Below are 18,193 nucleotides of genomic sequence, written 5' to 3'. Positions count from 1 at the left end.
CCCTTTGTCTGGTAGCAGCAGACACATACAGCGATCCTCTCCTTGCCCCAGCTTCTCCCTTCTTTCTGGCATGTCGCCACACTTCTTTCCAAATCCCACTCCTTCCTCTGTTGGTGGGTCCCAATGCTACCCTGCCCAGGGGAATCTGGGCATGTGTGTGTGTGTGGGGGGGGGAGGGGACAGAGAACTAGTGCTCCCAGTCTCGGTTCTGATGTATTTAGCATTCCCTCCGAGTCACGGAGAGAAAAACCCTTAGACCATCCATCAGGTACTGTGGAATGTGCCTAGCTCTGCCCTGGCTGCTGTGTGTGTGTGTGTGTGTGTGTGTGTGTGTGTGTGTGTGTGTGTGTGTGTGTGTGTGCCTGTGCGCGCGCGCGCCCCCGTTGTCAGAGGCGTGTGCACGTGTGTGTGCACACGCCCTCCATCTGCTGGTGAACGCACACAGACACGCACACCTTCAGCATCCTCCCTCACTCCCTCCCTCCCGCCCCAGCCGCCGCATGCTCTAAGCAGACCTCCCCGTTAGTTGGCAGCCTGCTTAGGCTGCTCGCCGCCGCCGGCCGGGGCTCCCCGACTCGCGCTCCTTCCAGCTGCTGCGGCGGCAGCAGCGGCGGCGGCTGCTGCCCGGGGGTCCACGGACAGACAGACAGACAGACGGACAGATGGGGAGAGAACAGGTGCGGTGCGGGCGCTGGCTGGCCAGCCGGGTTGGGCCAGGGTGGCCGGAGCTGCGCAGGGAGCGGACCGAGCTGGGGGCTAGCGTGGGTTGGGTTGGGCTGGAGCGCGTGTGCGCGCTTGTGTGTGTGTGTGTGTGTGTGTGTGTGTGTGTTGGGGGGGCGGTGCCCGCCCCTCCGCCTCTGCAGATTTTTTCCCCTCTTTCTCAATTTGGAATTGAGAAGAAGTCCAGCCTGGCGCCCGCTCACAGCCTCCAGGTTGGAGCCGCCGGCCTGCGGCAGCGACGGGACGGGGCGGGCCGGGGCTGGACAGACGGACGGATGGGCGGGCGGGACGGGAGACACGCGACTGGACGCCACGGGACGGGACCGGCCGGGGGAGGCTTCTGGGAGCCGGCAGATGTTCGCCACATCTGTGCGGTTGTTTGACGTAGTCCACTTTCTGTTTATTTTTAGCGCTTTTAAGCCTTTGCCGGTTGGAGGGGGGGGACTGACAGGAGCCGGTGGACTACAGGGAGAAGCCTCGGGCAAGGCTCCCCCACTCTTGCCTCCTTTCCTCCTCCCTCCTCCTCCTCCCCTCCCCCTTCCCCCCTCCCTTTCCTCCTTCGCCCCCGCCGCCGCCGTCCGGCTGCCTCCCCGCCAGCCGCCGCACTCCCCGCAACCGGCGCGATGGTGAAAGCTGCCGCCAAGCAGCCATGGAGCCCGGCCGAGCAGCCCGCGCGCGCCTCTGCCTCCCTGCCCGCAGTCCGCCCCCCGCGCCCGAGCCCCGAGCGTCCCGGGCCGGCAGCCCCCGGCGCCCGCTGCCACTGAAGCCCCGGGCCATGGCGGCCTCGTGCCGGGACCGCAGCTAGCTCGCTCGGGCCGCCGCCGCTGCCGCCGCCGCCGCCGCCGCCGCGGAGGACCGAGGAGGAAGAGGAGGAGGAGGAGGGAAGACCTCGGAGACGGTAAGTGGAGGCGCGGCGCGGCGTGGCGGGGCCAGGAGCAAGGCCAAGGCCCGGCGCTGCCAGGCGCTGCACGGCTGGGCACTGCGCTGCACGCGCCCCCTCCCAGGGGCTGCCCTGGCAGGACCCGTGCGACTCCCCGAACGAGGGAGGGGTGGGGTGGGGGGGTCCTGCCCGAGGCTGCATTCAGCGCGCACTCTAGGGGACCGACGGCCGGCCAGCAGCAGGGCCGGGAGAAAATGGGCACAGAGGGGTGGGGGCTTCTCCCCTGGGTGCCAGCGCCTCGTTTCCTCTGGGTCTCCCTGGACGGGCGGGTGGGCGCGCTCCCAGGGATTCTGAGGCGGCTGGCAGCCGGCCCCGGGGGGTGGGGAGGTGGGGGAAAGCACGGTCATTATGCAGCTTCTGGGTGCGTGCTCGTCTCGCTTGCAAGGAGCCGGGTGCACAGGCTGGAGACAGGGAGAGGGAGAGACTCGGTGGGATGGGGGGCAACTTGAACTGGGTTATATCGAAAACATGCAATCTTTGGCGGGCTGCAAACCACCGTCTAAACATGTGCATGGCTTCTGGGGCAGCGTTCACAAGACAACCCGACCACTGAGCAGCACATTAGTTAGAATGCAGGGAGTGCCATCCTCTATTGCAAAGCCCAGGTAATACACTCTGAGCCAGGAGTGCCACCCCCCCCCAAAAAAAACACCTACCCACATACACATGGGCTGCTGCGTGCCCCTGGAAGTGATGCTTGGGCTCTGGGTTTGTTTCAGGGGGTTGGGGCATGATGGCAGGTGCATATTACTGCAGATACAGCACCTGCCCTGCTTGGCCATAAAAATGGAGGCACCCCGGTCCATACAACTAACGTCCCCAAGCAGGTGTAGACTGCAACGCAGCTGTCGGGCAGTGTGACGGGCATTCCCAACACTTGTAGCCTTGTCTCCATACGCCCCAACGGCCAAGGCATCCTGCGTGCCATCCATTGACACTGAGATCTTTGCGAAGCCAAACTGTTCAGCCTCTCGGTGGTGGTAGCCGTCACCTCTGACCCTTGCAGCTACCATCAAAGCTTTCTTGGTGAATGCTCTCCTTTCAGTCACTCCATTCCTCTTCCCCCTCCCCCTCCTCTGCCCCCTCCCTTTTCCTGAATGCCCTCCAGGGTTTTTCCCCTTGCCTGGAGGTAGGGTTATTCTCTAACCCAGTGCGGCAGAAGGAACTACCCCGGGAACCAGGGCCCTTTGGAGAATGCGGTTCGGTCTCTCTGCCCACCTGATTGCAAAGCCCCAATAGCTAGGAGCCCTGGGTGGGTGGGTGGGGAGTGACATGGGTGAGTCTGGGCCAAGAGATGCAGATGCAGTTAAGACATCCAGAGATGGGTTCTTAAAAAAAAAAAACTAATGTTTTATTGATGCTTTTTGAGGGGTATATCCAGCATAGCTACTAACCCAGAGTCCAAATAGACATCTTCCCTTGTAGCAAATATATATGTATTGTCAAGCAAGACAAATGAAGACATTAGCTATGTCTGAGAATCCATTTCTAATTCCAGAATTCTGAATCTCTAATCTATTACTCCTCTTCATTTCAGAGACCCCTGGATGCTGGTCCCTTCCCCCCTCACTCTAACTGATCTGGAGGAATCAGTCATTGGATCAAAGATTTGGGGCTGGAAGGGGCTCTGAGGTCACCTAGTCCCAAGCTCATCATTTTGTGGAGGCCCAGGATGGTTGAGACTTGTCCATGATCACATAGCTAGCAGGATTTGAATCCACGTCCTCTGCTTCCAAGGCTAGCACTCACTAAGTTTCACACGAAATCACAGATTTTCAGAATTACCAGTATCCAACTAGTCCAGTTTAATCCCATCCATCCCCTCCAAGAATTCCCATTACAGCATGCCCAATAGGCAATCACCTAACTTCTTCTTGAAATCCAATAAATAAGTTCTGCTTCCCAAAGCAGCCCATTACACCTTTGGATAGCTCTTCCTTGTAAGATTTTCCTGAAATCAAGCCAAATTTACCTATTTGCAACTCCTACCCATTGCTTTAGATTCTGCCCACTGAGACCAAACAGTAAGTTTCATCTTCTGCCCCTCCCGCAGCCCACTTCCTTCAATTGATCCCATCTTTTCTTGTTTGTCTTCTGGATACACTAGTTTGTCAATGTCTTTCCCAAACTGGAACTCAGACTTAATCACAATACTATAGGTGCATTCTCACCAGGCAAAACACAGAAGTTCTATTCTCTTTCTTCCTGGAAATTTTCCTATTAGAACCTAAGAACACATTAGCGATTTTTATTTTACGTGTGTATATCACGCTTTGGATGCATATTGAGCCTTGCGTTGCCATGAAATCCTATATCTTTTCCAAACTTGTCCAACCACACCTCTGCCATAATGTACTTAGTGAAATTGACTTTTTGAACCCAAGTGTAAGACTTGACATACATCAATATTAAATTACATCTTGTTTGATTCAGTCCAAGATCTTCTGGGATCCTGACTCATCCATTGTGCTAGCTCTCCCTCCCAACTTTGTGTCATCTGAATATTTGACAATTATTTACATAGTTAGCCAAATCATTGATTCAAATGTGAAACAACACAGGACCAAATACACACATCATTGCATCCTCCACTGCAGACCTTTCAAGCTGATGTTTCTGCTAGGCTTAGCATCTGCTTCCTGAACTCCTTTTTTCCCTCTTTCTGACCAGGTGATCTGCAGTGTTAGGACAGAATATCGCTTTGGTTTTGTTTCCTTCATCCAATGGTTGATTTCCTCACCTTAGTCTCTCTTTTTACCATAATGCCACCCCCTATTCCTTTTGGTGGTGGTGATGGTGTTCTTGTTGAGTCATTTCCAACTCTTTGTGACCCCATTTGGGATTTTCTTGGTGGAGATGCTGAAGTGGTTTGCCATTTCCTTCTCCAGCTCATTTTACAGATCGGGAAACCGAGGCAAACAGGGTAAAGTGACTTGCCCAGGGTCACACAGCTAGGAAATGTCAGAGGCTAGATTTGAACTCAGGAGATGAGTCTTGAGCCACCAATCTGCTCTCGTTTCCTCTTTACCTATCCTTTTTCTTTTGAATAATATGTTACCCTTCCAAAGCCAAATCCCTATTGTGGCTTTCATTCTACCAAGTTTCACAGACACATCAAGAACTTCTGCTTTAATTGGATTGGGGGGGAATCCTCACCATATTCCAAATATTGTTTGGTAGTACTAGGGCTATATGCGTAAGAGGGGAAAGCCTTGGAACTCAAATGAGTTTTAATATCATTTAGTATCATTTGCTGTAAGGCAACTAGGAGCCATTGCAAGATCCTGAGTTGGGTAGAGATGTATTCAAAGCTCTCTCAGTTGCTCTTTTGTAAGGCCATCCAATCCTCGCTGTACCCCAGCAGCTGTTTGGCACATGGCTGCTGTTGACCATCAAGTTTCCATCAGGTGTGTGGCTCTAGAAGGTTCCTGGTGTCTCAGGTCCTGCCTCCTCAGAGTCAGGGGACTATACCTTCTTAATCCTGCCAGGTCTCTAGCAGGCTTCAGAGCAGCTGGTACAGTGCCATGGTGTTGCTGATGTCAAGAAGGGCCATCTCTTCATTTCCACTGCTTGGGGTGGAAACAGGTCCCATTCATTGTGTACCTGGGGAGGGCAGGCAAGTGGATTCAGTTCCCATGTGTACAAGGAGTGCTCACTCCTCAATCAATTCACGTACTTATTAAGCATCTACTTTGTGCACAATTGGATGATATACCAAGAAAACCAGAAAAGAGTGCCTGTCCTGAAGGAGCTTATATTCTACTGGGAACACAGCATGGAAGAAACAGATAAGGATAGATATATAATTGGAAGAGGAGGAGGAAGAGAAGATTCATAGGATGGGAAATTAGAGCCAGGAGGGACCTCAGAAGCCATCAAGTTCAACCCCCTCTTTTTTTTTTTTACAGAGGAGGAAACTGAGGCCTAGGGAGGGGAAGTGACTTGCCTATTGTCACACAGGTAGAATTTGAACCCAGATTTCCTCGATCCAGAGCCTGTACTCTGTTACAGTGTTAACACTGTCCATGTTACGTGGGGTGAGGTATTGTAGCCCAATCTGTGTGAAAGGGCAGGCTGAAAGGATCAATATCTCTTTGGCTCCTTGCCCCCATCCAGAGTCTCCTCTGGGAAAATCTCCAAGAGTCTCTGGGCCTCCACAAATATGATCCACAGGGCCCACAGCTCATGTCCAGGCCTCCATAGATGGGGGTAACAGTGGTATCAGCTATGGGACAACCTGTAGCAAGAAAATATCCAAAGGATTCAGTGGCCCACTGAATTGATCACACCCACTTGAACATTTAATAGTTGACATTTATGAAATCTTGTTAAAACACTGAGATGAATAGTGAGAACAGTATTCTCCTTTTCCAGATGAGGAAGTTGAGGGTAAGGGTGGTAAAGTGATTTGCCCACGGTCACGTAGCTAGCCATCGACAGAACTGAGAAGTCAATCTGAGCTAATATTTGTAAAGCAAATGTGCTCAGCACATAGTAAGTTCTTTATTAAATGCTTGTTCCCTTGCTCTTTCTGAGTTGATGTCTAGCATTCTGTCTCTTGATTTACAAATGATTTATTGATCTCTTATTTTGAAATAACCTTTCTTTCCCAGTATCTCTCTCCCCCTCCCACTCAGTAAGCAGTCCTTCAGAAGTCAGACAGTATATGTTACATTCCACCTCCACAGGTGTTTAATGTGTGCTTGCTGGTTGATTGGTTCTCCTATCTCTTTTGGGCCTGAGCCTTGGTCTTTGTAAGTACGTGGCATTCAGTTCTGACTTTTGTTGCTGGTTCCATTTACATTGTGGTAGGCATGTGTATTGTTTTATTGGCTCCCTTTGGTTCGTTTTGCAGCCGTATATGTCTTCTTATACTTCTCTCTAATTTTCATATTTATAATTTTTATGGCACAGTAATATTTCATGATATTCATATATCACGGTGTGTTGAGCCATCCCCCTGACAGTGGGCTTTGTTTTCAATTCTCTGCTACCCAAAATGGCTGCTATGAATGTTTGGATGTATGTGAGACCTTTTTCTTTCCTTAATCTCCTAAGGGTGTATGCCTAGTAGTAGAGTCTCTGGGGTCAGAGTATGGATGTTTTAGTACCTTCTTAGCATAATTCCATGTAGCTTTCCGGAACGTTTGGACCAGTTCATGAATCCACTAACGGGATATTGGTGTGCTTAGCTTTCCATAGCCCCACCAACTTAGACACTGCCAAGATGGCAAATTTGCTAAGTATGAGGTGGAACCGCTTAGCTGTTTTGATTTCCATTTCTCTTATGAGTGACTAGGAGAATTCTTTCCCATGGTGGTTAATAGTTTGCAGTTCTTTTGAGAATTCTTTCTTCCTGTTTTTTGATCACCTATCCACTGGAGACTACCTTTGGGTATTATGTATTTGTATCAGTTTCCCATATGTATTAAATATCAGATTCTTATCAGAGATTTGATACAACTTTTTTTCCAAATTGATTCTACCTTTTTATGCTAGCTTTGTTGATTTTGTTAGTGCAAAAACATTTCAATTTCATATAATCAAGATAAACTTTTTATCTTTTATTATTGCTTCTATCCCTTACTTGGTTAAGAACTCTCCTCACCCCACAGCTGTTGGTTTTCTTCTGATTGTATGTGTGTGTGTGTGTGTGTGTGTGGTGATGAAATTCATTTATTCATTTTCAATTTGTTGAGATATATGGTATAGATACTGGTTAAATCAGACATAGTGCTGTGCACAAAGTGGATGCTTCATCAATTAAATAAATCTAATTTCTGGCAAATCCCTTTCCAGTTTTTCCAGTAGTTCTTGTCAAATAGGGAGTTTTCCCCTAAATATAGAACTAAATTTGTAAATTAATTTTAGTAGTATCGTTTTTATTGGTGCAACCCAGCCATGAGCACTGACTCTTTTCCCAGTTATTTAAGTCATCATTTCTTTAAAAACTGTTTTGTAGTTGTAGCTACAAGGTCTTGACTGTGCCTTGGTAGATTGACTTTAGGTATTTTTAGGCATTTTGTAGTTATCTAACTGGATTTTGTTATTGCCATGTAGAAATAAGGAAATGCTACTGATTTTTGTGGGTTTATTTTGTAATCCACTACTTTACTGAAGCTATTTATCTTAGTTAATTTGTTGACTCTCTAGGGTTTTCTGCATCAACCATCATACTGTCCAAAAACAGAGGTAGTTTTGTCTCATTTACCTGTGTTTATGCTTATTGTTATCTCTAGCATTGCTAGAACTTAGTCAAATGTTAGCAGGGGAAGGGGATATCCTTGATTTTTCTCCCATTTTTGTTGGGAAAGCTTCTAGTATTCCCCCATTGTATATAATATTAGTATTTGGTTTAAATACATTCTTTTTATTGTTAAAAAAATTTCTCCAGGGGGGCGGAGCCAAGATGGCAGAGAAGAAAGATGAACATACTCTAGCTCTTCCCCCACAGCCCATAAAATATACCTTTAAAAAATGACTCTCAACAAATTCTAGAGCAGCAGAAGCCACAGAACGACAGAGTGAAAGAGATTTCCAGCCAAAGGTATCCTGGAAGGCTGACAGGAAAGGTCTGTCACATGGAACACAGAGCAGAGCCCAGCCCTGGTGGTGCGGCACCAGGAGGAACAGAATTGGAACAGGCCTCCAGAGCAGAATTCCCAGCAGCAGCAGAGGTTCTTAGATACCTTAACCCACAAGTGCCAAAGAAAGCTTCAAAGGTCAGTGAGAGGGCTTTCCCAACTGGGTGAGAGGGGAACAGGGTCCTCCCCTAGCATCGGCCCCAGGCTGTGGATGCTGCAACATCCATTTGTAAAGCACTCTGCCTAAAGCCCCTGGGGGAATTGAGCAGCTGATATGAATCTCAGCCCCGAACACTGTCCTGGGGTGAGGAGGAGCACTGGGGCCCTCCTCTTGACAAAGGATTCAGAAGTCAAGTAACTGACTGGGAAAATGCCCAAAAAAGGGGGAAAAAAATAAGACCATAGAAGGTTACTTTCTTGATGAACAGGTATTTCCTTCTATCCTTTTGAATGAGGAAGAACAATGCATACTGTCAGAGGAAGTCAAGACTTCTGTATCCAGTACCTCCAAAATAAATATGCAATGGTCTCAGGCCATGGAAGAGCTTGAAAAGCGAGTCAACAACTTGCTAAAGGAGACCCCCAAAAATGCTGAAGAAAATAACACCTTTAAAAATAGGCCAACTCAGTTGGCAAAAGAGGCCCAAAAAGCCAGTGAGGAGAAGAATGCCTTAAAAAGCAGAGTCAGCCAAATGGAAAAGGAGGTTCAAAAGCTCACTGAAGAAAATAGTTCTTTCAAAATTAGAATGGAACAGATAGAGGCTAATGACTTTATGAGAAACCAAGAAATCACAAAACAAAACCAAAAGAATGAAAAAATGGAAGATAATGTGAAATATCTCATTGGAAAAACAACTGACCTGGAAAATAGATCCAGGAGACACAATTTAAAAGTTATGGGACTACCTGGAAGCCATGATCAAAAAAAGAGCCTAGACATCATTTTTCATGAAATTATCAAGGAAAACTGCCGCAATGTTCTAGAGCCAGAAGGCAAAATAAATATTGAAAGAACCCACAGATCACCTCCTGAAAGAGATCCAAAAAGAGGAACTCCTAGGAATATTGTAGCCAAATTTCAGAGTTCCCAGGTCAAGGAGAAAATATTGCAAGCAGCTAGAAAGAAACAATTTGAGTATTGTGGGAATACAACCAGGATAACACAGGATCTGGCAACTTCTACATTAAGGGATCGAAGGGCTTAGAATAGGATATTCCAGAAATCAAAGAAACTGGGATTAAAACCAAGAATCACCTACCCAGCAAAACTGAGTATAATACTTCAAGGGAAAATGGTCATTCAATGATATAGAGGATTTTCAAGCATTCTTGATGAAAAGACCTGAGCCGAAGGGAAAATTTGACTTTGAAACACAAGAATCAAGAGAAGCATGAAAAGGCAAACAGGAAAGAGAAATCATAAAGAACTTCCTAGAGCTGAACTGTTTACATTCCTACATGGAAAGATAATATTTGTAACTCTTGAGACTTTTCTCAGTGTTTGGGTAAGTGGAGGGATTATACACACATACACACACATACACACACACACACACACACACATAGACAAAGAACACAGGTTGAGTTGAATCAGAAGGGATGATATCTACAAAAAATAAAATTAAGGAGTGAGAGAGGAATATATTGGGAGGAGAAAGGGAGAAGGAATCGGACAAATTATAAATTTTATCTCATAAAAGAGATAAGAAAAACCTTTTTCAATGGAAGATAAAAGGGAGGAGTGAGAGGGGAAAAGTGAAGCTTATTCTTTTCGCATATGGCTTAAGGAGGGAATAACATGCTCACTCAATTTGGTATGAAAATCTATCTTACACTACAAGAAAGTAGGGGAGAAGGGGACAAGTGAGGTGGGGGGGATGATAGAAGAGAGGGCATATGGGAAAAGGGAGTAATTAGAAGTAAACACTTTTGGGAAGGGACAAGGTCAAATGAGAGAAATGGAATAAATGGAGGACAGGGTAGGATGGAGGGAAATATAGTTAGTCTTGCACAACATGACTATTATGGAAGTCTTTTGCAAAATGATACACATATAGCCTGTATTGAATTGCTTGCCTTCTCAGTGGGGATGGGTGGGGAGGGAGGAAGGGAGAGAAGTTGGAATTCAAAGTAGTAGAAACAAATGTTGAGAATTGTTATTGCTTATAACTGGGAAATAAGAAATACAGGTAATGGAGTACAGAAATCTATCTTGCCCTACAAGAAAAGAGAGAAGATGGGGATAAGGGAAGGGTGGGGTGTGATAGAAGGGAGGGCACATTGAGGGAAGGAGTAATCATAATGCAAGGTGTTATGGGGTGGGGGGAGGGGAGAGATGGGGAGAAAAATTGGAACTCAAAATTTTGTGGAAATGAATGTCAAAATCTAAAAATAAATAAATAAAACTAAAAAAAATCTCTCCAAATCTATACTTTATTGAATGTTTTAGCATTGATGGATGCTGTAGTTTTACAGGCCTTTTGTGATATAATCAATCATGTGGTTATATAATCATGAAGTTTTGTTTTTGATACGATAAATTATGTTAATTGGTTTCCCAATGTTGAACCATCTTTGCATCGTTGGTATAAATCCAACTTGATACTAATGAATGATTTTTTGGATATATTGCTGTAGTCTTCTTGCCAAGATTTTATTTAACATGTTTGAATCGATATTATGGCTAGTTCAATTAATTTTTCTGAAACTAGATTTCTTTTTTATGGCTTGTTATTCTGGATATTTAAATTTTTGTTGGTATCTCTCTTTTATTTTTTTTGTAAATTCTCAGATTTGTTGGCACCTAATTGTGTATGATAGGTTCTGATTTTTTGTATGATTTCATCCTGTACATTTTTATTTTGGTGATTTACTGTTCTTAGGTTAGCTAAAGGTTTATCAATTTTTTTCAGTTCATTTTGAAAGAACCAGCTGTTAGTTTTATCTTTCCAGTAGCCATTTGAATTTCCAATTGATTTATTTCTCCTCTAATTTAAATATTTCCATGTAGTTCTTATTTTGAGTTTTTTCTTCTTAATTTTTGAAATTGCAGATTTAGTTCATTAATCCTCCCTATTTTGTTTAAACTGTATTCTCAGAGATGAGTTTTCTTTTGGAGACTATTTTATTATTAAGGATATCAGAAATTTCCAGTTTTAGTTTTATCATTATTATCTTTCATGTATCTTATTATTTCCTGCTTATTATTCAAATGTCTTTTCCAGTATTATATTTTTTTTCAGTTTCAGGTTTCCAGTATTATAATTTTTACTGCATTATGTCTTTAAAAATGTATTACTTCTGGTTTTTTTACACTTACAATTTTATCTGTGCCAAGGTCTGTTTTTGTAAAGGGTGCCACATGCTGAAAAAATATGTATATTTTAAAATTTTCTCATTCAAAAGATTCCATAAGAGTTTCCTATCTGACTTCAACAGTTAGTTCATTTTGGTATTTATTTGTCTTTCCTTTAGATTTTTTCCACCTCTCTGGAGTCTTTTACAATTATTATATTTTTGTCCTTTTGCAATTCACTTAACCTCTCCTTTATGAGTTTAGATGCTGAGCCAGTGGATCCAGGTAAGTTTTTAGTTCATTGTCTATGCTTCTATTATCTATTTTGATTCATTATACATATATGGTTTCTTTGAATATACTATCATTACTTTTCCTGTTTATCTCTTGATAGTGCCTATTTGTATTTACTCTAGCCTGATTGCAGAGTATTCTTTCCTTTTGAAATTTCCCTCCCTTTTAGCTTCGAGTATACTAGTAGCCCTCCTACTTCTGTGACTAATCCTTCTCTGTCTTTTCCTTCTGCTCTTCAAATGTGGGTGTTACTGGAGGGTCACTTCTCCCATCTGTTTATCCCTCTACCCTCTCTACCTCCAAGATCTCATCTGGTCTCATGACTTCAAATTCCATCTGTATGCAGAGAACTTCCAATTTTTGTTTTTAATTTCTGGCCCTGACAGAGCTACTAAAATGATATTCCTAAAATAGAGACCTGTCCATGACACTCTTCCTACTCAAAGATCTTTCATGTCTTCCTAGGGTCTCTAGGATAAAATAAAGACCTCGACAATCTATATCCTTCCTTCCTTTTTATTCTGATGTCATGTTACTCCCCATCACCATACAAGACATTCCATCTCCTGCATCTGTACCCAAGATGTTCCTCATGTCTGGAGTTTGCTCACTCCTCCCCTTTACTTTATGGAATCTCAAAGCATGATGTAGGTGCCTTCTTTTATCCAAGGCTTCTCCTGACTCTACCCACCCAGTTATTAGCACTTTCTCCTTTTAGAAATCATTGTATATTAATCACTTTACTTTGGCTTTTACTTATGTATATCTTGCATTCTCCTTTTCCCTTTTCCCTTCTCCCACTTCCCCCACCCAGAATAGGGCTAGGATTTTGGGTTTTATCACTGTATCCCTTGTGGCTAGTACAGTACCTGGCACAGAGTAGACATTTATTAATAAACATTGGTTGAAATGGATCAAATTGGCCTCTTTGCTGAGCTTTAATTCATTTCCAATCATCTATTAAATCCTCAAACTCAAAGTATCTAAAACTAAATGCATAAAATTCTCCCCCAAACTAGCTTTCTTTCTGATGTCGTCATTTCTGTTGACAGCATCACCATCCTCCCTGTTAGTGACCCACACTCGACAACTTGAGCTACTTTTAGTAAAAGGTGGTATGGTACAGTGGGTAGGGTACTAAGCTAGCCTGTTCTCTGTAAAAGATGCTTTTCCATTTCCTACCTCTTGGCTCCTGCTATCCTGCTAGTCTTTCTTCCTCTGTACCTCTCTGTCTAAATCCTACTAAATCTAAATCCTGCTCATCCTTCCAGCCTGAGACCCTGTACTCCCACCTTCATAAAACCTCCCCTGACCATCCCAGGCTTAAATAATCTGCCTATTCTGAATTCCCATAACAATTATTTTCTCCAGCACTTACCGGGCAATTCATCATGTACTCTCTTTTCTGACATGTCTCCTATTGTCTTGAGCTGTTATTTAAATCTTGTCTGTTGTTTCACTTTGCACCTGCTTATGCCTCGTCCTCTGACCTAGACTCTAAATTCCTGGAGGACAGGACTCCCAATCTCTACTTCTCATTCTCCTCCATGGGGTCTAGTACAAAGCTGAATGCTTAACAGATGCTTTGGAAATAAATGACCCATTTGATCAACTGCATGACCTAATACATATCTGTTAACAGGCATCCTATATTTCTTAAAACATCACCTCTGTGCATAAAAGAGACTGAGGGACAACCACTGTTCTCATGATTTGCTAAGGACCAGGCAACACCACACACCCCCACCCTCCCCCTGGAGTGATGGATCAGTTAATTATTCAGCATGTCACACACTGTACTGAGCACTGAGGACGAAAAACAGAAAGAAGGTTCGAGGACTTTACATTCTGAACATGAAGTGTGCCAGCTTTGTGTAACTGGGGGAGATGCAGAGCTAGCTAGCCCCTCATGGGGCCTTACGGTTGAGTACAAGAATCAGACACCAATTGGGATAATTCTCATATGTAATTAGTGCATGAGAAAGGCAATGAGAGGGTAAGTGGATAGTGTTAACCACACAAAATTGAAGAGTATCACTGGAAGATTTTTTTTTTGAATGCACAGAAGAAAAAACAAATAAAAAGGGAAAAATAGCAGTTTTCTTATAACCTCATATTTAATGAAATATTTGTATATATTTAAAGACCAGCTGTATGGAAGAAGTTCACATTTTCTTATAAGAGCCTTTTTGTTCTCTGTGTTTGTAGGAGAGGTTGACAAATTTCATTTTAGGTGTTTTGAGTTTGAGGTTTCAGCAGGTGATTTAAAGAAACTACATTAAAGTAAAAGCATCCGAGGTTCAGAACTTGGAGCTCAATGAAGCTCCGGGGGAAGGAAGGTGGCTTGGTATAGATCAGGGCAGTAGGAGATGGGCTTTGGAAAAGTTTTCAGGAAGTAATGTGCCATTCCTTTTCTGTGGGCCCACTAGTGAGCAGTCACATGTGGGATTTCCATTTTGGTTCTCTATTACTTGGTCTTACACTTCTATCTCAGAGAGAGAGAGAGAGACAGAGAGAGAGAGAGAGAGACAGAGAGAGAGAGAGAGAGACAGAGACAGAGAGACAGAGAGAGAGAGAGACAGAGAGACAGAGACAGAGAGACAGAGAGAGACAGAGAGACAGAGAGAGACAGAGACAGAGAGAGAGAGAGACAGAGACAGAGACAGAGAGTCAGAGACAGAAACAGACAGACAGATGGAGAGAGAACGAGAAAACCTTATTTTTTGGATCAGTAGAACAAATGTGAGCGATTTTGGACCGTTCCTTGGAAATTCTATTGGAAGTCACTAATTTGACTGGTGAAAGAGGTAGAGTACTCAGCATATTTCATTGATAAAGGTGGCCACTATTCATAACAATGATAATACTGATAAGTCATATTGATATAATGCTTTAAGGTTTGCAAAACACTTTCTCCAATTTATAGATGAGGAAACTGAGGCTCAGAGAGGTATCCCCAAGTGATTTGCCCATGTTTACACAGGCCAGTACATGTCTGAGATGAGATTTGAAGCCAGATCACCTGATATCCCCATTCCACCATTTTTGCTCTCTCCCCAGTACTGTCAACCAAGTAGCCACAGTGAAGATTCCATTACTGGTTGGACGTCATCTCCTTTCCAACCCAGAGAAAACAAGCAAAGTTAAGAGTTGAGCCTTCCTTTGCTTCTTTGTTGTACCATTTCTTCACTACTGTATTTTCCCCGTGTTGTTCTATTGTCTCCTTGAATTCTTAGATCCATTTGAAGATTTGGTTATCAGCAGCCTGTTAATTGCTAATGATTACTGTGACCTTTTTAGCCACAAACTCAGTCCCTTTTTAATCTGGGCCTTGCCTCATCCCAATCCAACCAAAGACAGCTGTAGATTCTGCCCTCATTGGATAATTGCAGAAGATAAGGCCCACTGAAGAAACAAAGGCTCTGGCTTTCTCTTCCTGGGTCCTTGAATATGCCCTTCCCTGGGTCTAGCTGAGGGCCAGTCACATTGTTGAGAATGCAGCTACTGTTCAATCAGTGGACACTGTTGTATATTCCCCTCCTTACAGTCAAACCAGTCTTTTTCCCATTTGTCAGAAAAGCTCCTCTTGACATACAGAAGAACGAGGGGGAGGCTGAAACAGTCCCACAACTGGTCTGTCACGGCCACGCAGTTTGGTGACTGTCACCTACAGAATCTAAATTGGAACTGGATGTTGGGACTGCTTGTCTTGTCTCCAGTCTTCAAGATGGTTCCTTGCCTAGAATAACATACAATTTGTCACACCTGATGTGAAATTAATTTGGGGTCATTGCTAGGAATGGTAGGGCTAGATTAACCTCTCACCCAAGCCATACCTTGTGTCCTGCCTACCTGTAGGATGTTTTGGAATCTGAGGATCAGAATGAGAGAACAGTAGAACTAGAAGGGACTTCAGGCCATCTGATCCAACTTGAACAAACCCACCACCTCCCAAGGTGTCCCATTTTTCCTGCCATAACACCTAAATTTGCAGTTTTGCAACTTTCACTTGTCATTACTAGTTCTGTCCTGGGGTCAATCAGAGCAAATCATGACAACCCATCGCATGTCATGGAGTCTGCCCCCTCTCCCCGACCCCAGGTATTCTCCAGATTAAATCTTCTCGATTCCTTCATCCAGTTCTTATATGGCTTGTACTCAGGAGCCCTTAACTATCCTGGTAGGGTAGCTCCAAACATTTAATCAATGTCCTAACTAAAATGTGATGTCCAGAATCGAATCGAGCACAATACTTTAGATCTGTAGTTTGACCAAAGCAGAGCTATCACCTCCCTCGGACATGCTACCTCTCAGCTTCCAAGCTGCTGTTGACTCATTGAGCTTTCCAAAGGCCACTAAGATCCTGGGTCTTTTTAAGGAGGAGTGCTGCTAGTCATGTCTTACCATCTTTTTTTTTTTGTTTTGTTGTTGTTAAATATTTTATTAAAAACTTAACATTGAACTTGTTTAGTAATCATTTACATTTAAATTATTTTCAACATTGAAAAAATATCATCATGTTTCCAGACACTCTGTCTCAGTCCTTATCAGGATCCTTTATTTGCCCATTCACATTCATTCTTATTTCTCCTAGTTAAGGTTTAGTTAGTCATTCTTCTGCTTTTGCTCCCCCCCCCTTTGTATTTCATAAAAGTCTTTCCAGATTTTCTTTGTATTTCTCACACTCATCCATTAGTTGCTTGGCTGCTCTGGTTCTACTCCCTGTTGGCCATTTTAGTTTTGTCCTTTTCAGCCCAAATAGCATTATCCCTGCCAAAGAAAACAGAAACAAAATCCTTTACGTTACTGTATTACACTTAGGCAAAGTCACTGAGAAAAACATTCAACACCAAGAGTCCAGCAGATCCCTGAAACATGACACTGGAGACCCCCTCCCAGTTTCACATAGAAATGCTACTGGCTACTCTTTCAGGCCAGCCATTCAGCAAGGTCCAAACTCATCCAGCTTGTGGACTAAACTCAAGTTGAATATTGTCCACAAAATAAGAGTATGAGAGAGAATTTGTCAATTACTTTGTTAAAATCTAGGTAAACTCTATCTACGACATGCATAGTGTGATCACTCAGTTTAGTCATCCCATCATAAAAGGAAATAAGATCAGTCTGCTATGACCTATTTTTGATGAAGCCTTCTTGGTGCTTTTTGTGAACCACTTTTTTTTTAGAGAAATCAAGACTTTTATCAGAAACTTAACATTGACTAAGAGTGCAAACAATTGAAGCTTTGCATAGAGTACAAGTCTCTGCCTTAAAGTTCCCAACAGGATTCTTTGTTCATTCATTCCCACTCATTTTTCCTCATATGATTGCAGTCACCATGTATTCCTTCCATTCTTCTAATTCTACTCTTTTCATTTACATTATTTCATAAAGAACTTTCTGGATGTCTTTGAATTTTTACCATTTGTTCTTAATTCTATTGTAGTCTTACAGTGTGAATCACAATTTAAGTATTCCCCTATTGTTGGACAAATATATTACATATGTGTATAATATATATATATATGTATATATATATATATATATATACATATATATATATCATACACACACACAATCAGATAGAAAGACCTGAGTTCAAATCTGTCCTCAGACACTTTCTAGCTATATGACCCAAGGCATGTCACTTAAACCTCCTCAGTTTCTTCATCTGTAAAATGGGGTAATAATAGCACTTAGCTCCCAGGGTTGTTGTTAGAAACAAATGACATAATGTTTGTAAAGTGTGTAGAAGGTGCTTAATGAATGGTCATTTCCTTCCTATCTGATACACTAATTCATGCTAAGGTGGCCCATTGTTTGCAGACTTCATTCTCTACCTTTTTTAGAAAATGGGCATATTTGACTTTTTCCAGTTGTTGGTTATTTTCCTTTTCCCCATATCCAATGATATAGTTTATTTGGCCAGGTGACTTGAAGCATCAAGGACAGCTAGATACTCACTTAACATCTCCTTACTTAACCTTGACTGACATCTTCCTATTAGCCTCTTAAGTTCTGCCCTTTCCAGTCCTAATATAGTTTTCCTCGGAAGACAAAGGAAAAGCAAAAGAACAGTTATCTTCTCTTGGTCCCCATTATTTTCATCATCTCAGTATTGTTTTATTTTCTCTATTGTCATCAACAATCTGTCTATTGCTAAGTTATATGATTTTTTTTCTGAGTCCTCATCCTTCTAAAACTGTAGGATAGTAAGATATAGAGTTGGAAAGGGACAGATTCTAGAGATAACGGCATAAGTAGAATGGACAAGACTTTTGCAACAAAGAACAAGGAAGAGTCTAGGGTGATTCTGAGGTTCTAAACCTGGTCACTGTCAGGATAGTGGTGCCCTCAATC

At 43.4% G+C, this 18,193-nt stretch overlaps 1 protein-coding gene across 1 annotated transcript in view; it reads left to right on the top strand.

Moving 5' to 3' along the window:
• The first annotated feature begins 453 nt into the window (after nt 1-453).
• The window catches only part of FRMPD3 (FERM and PDZ domain containing 3), a 106,478-nt gene continuing 88,738 nt past the window's right edge, over nt 454-18,193 (top strand). The window contains exons 1-2 of the mRNA XM_072625697.1: nt 454-677; nt 1,131-1,618. The gene's annotated coding sequence lies outside the window, so the exon portion shown is untranslated. The remainder of the gene's footprint in view (nt 678-1,130; nt 1,619-18,193) is intronic.

The sequence above is a fragment of the Notamacropus eugenii genome, chromosome X (genome assembly GCF_028372415.1).
Source record: "Notamacropus eugenii isolate mMacEug1 chromosome X, mMacEug1.pri_v2, whole genome shotgun sequence".
In the NCBI taxonomy this organism is placed as follows: Eukaryota; Metazoa; Chordata; class Mammalia; order Diprotodontia; family Macropodidae; genus Notamacropus; species Notamacropus eugenii.
This window is presented reverse-complemented; position numbering and strand designations above follow the sequence as displayed.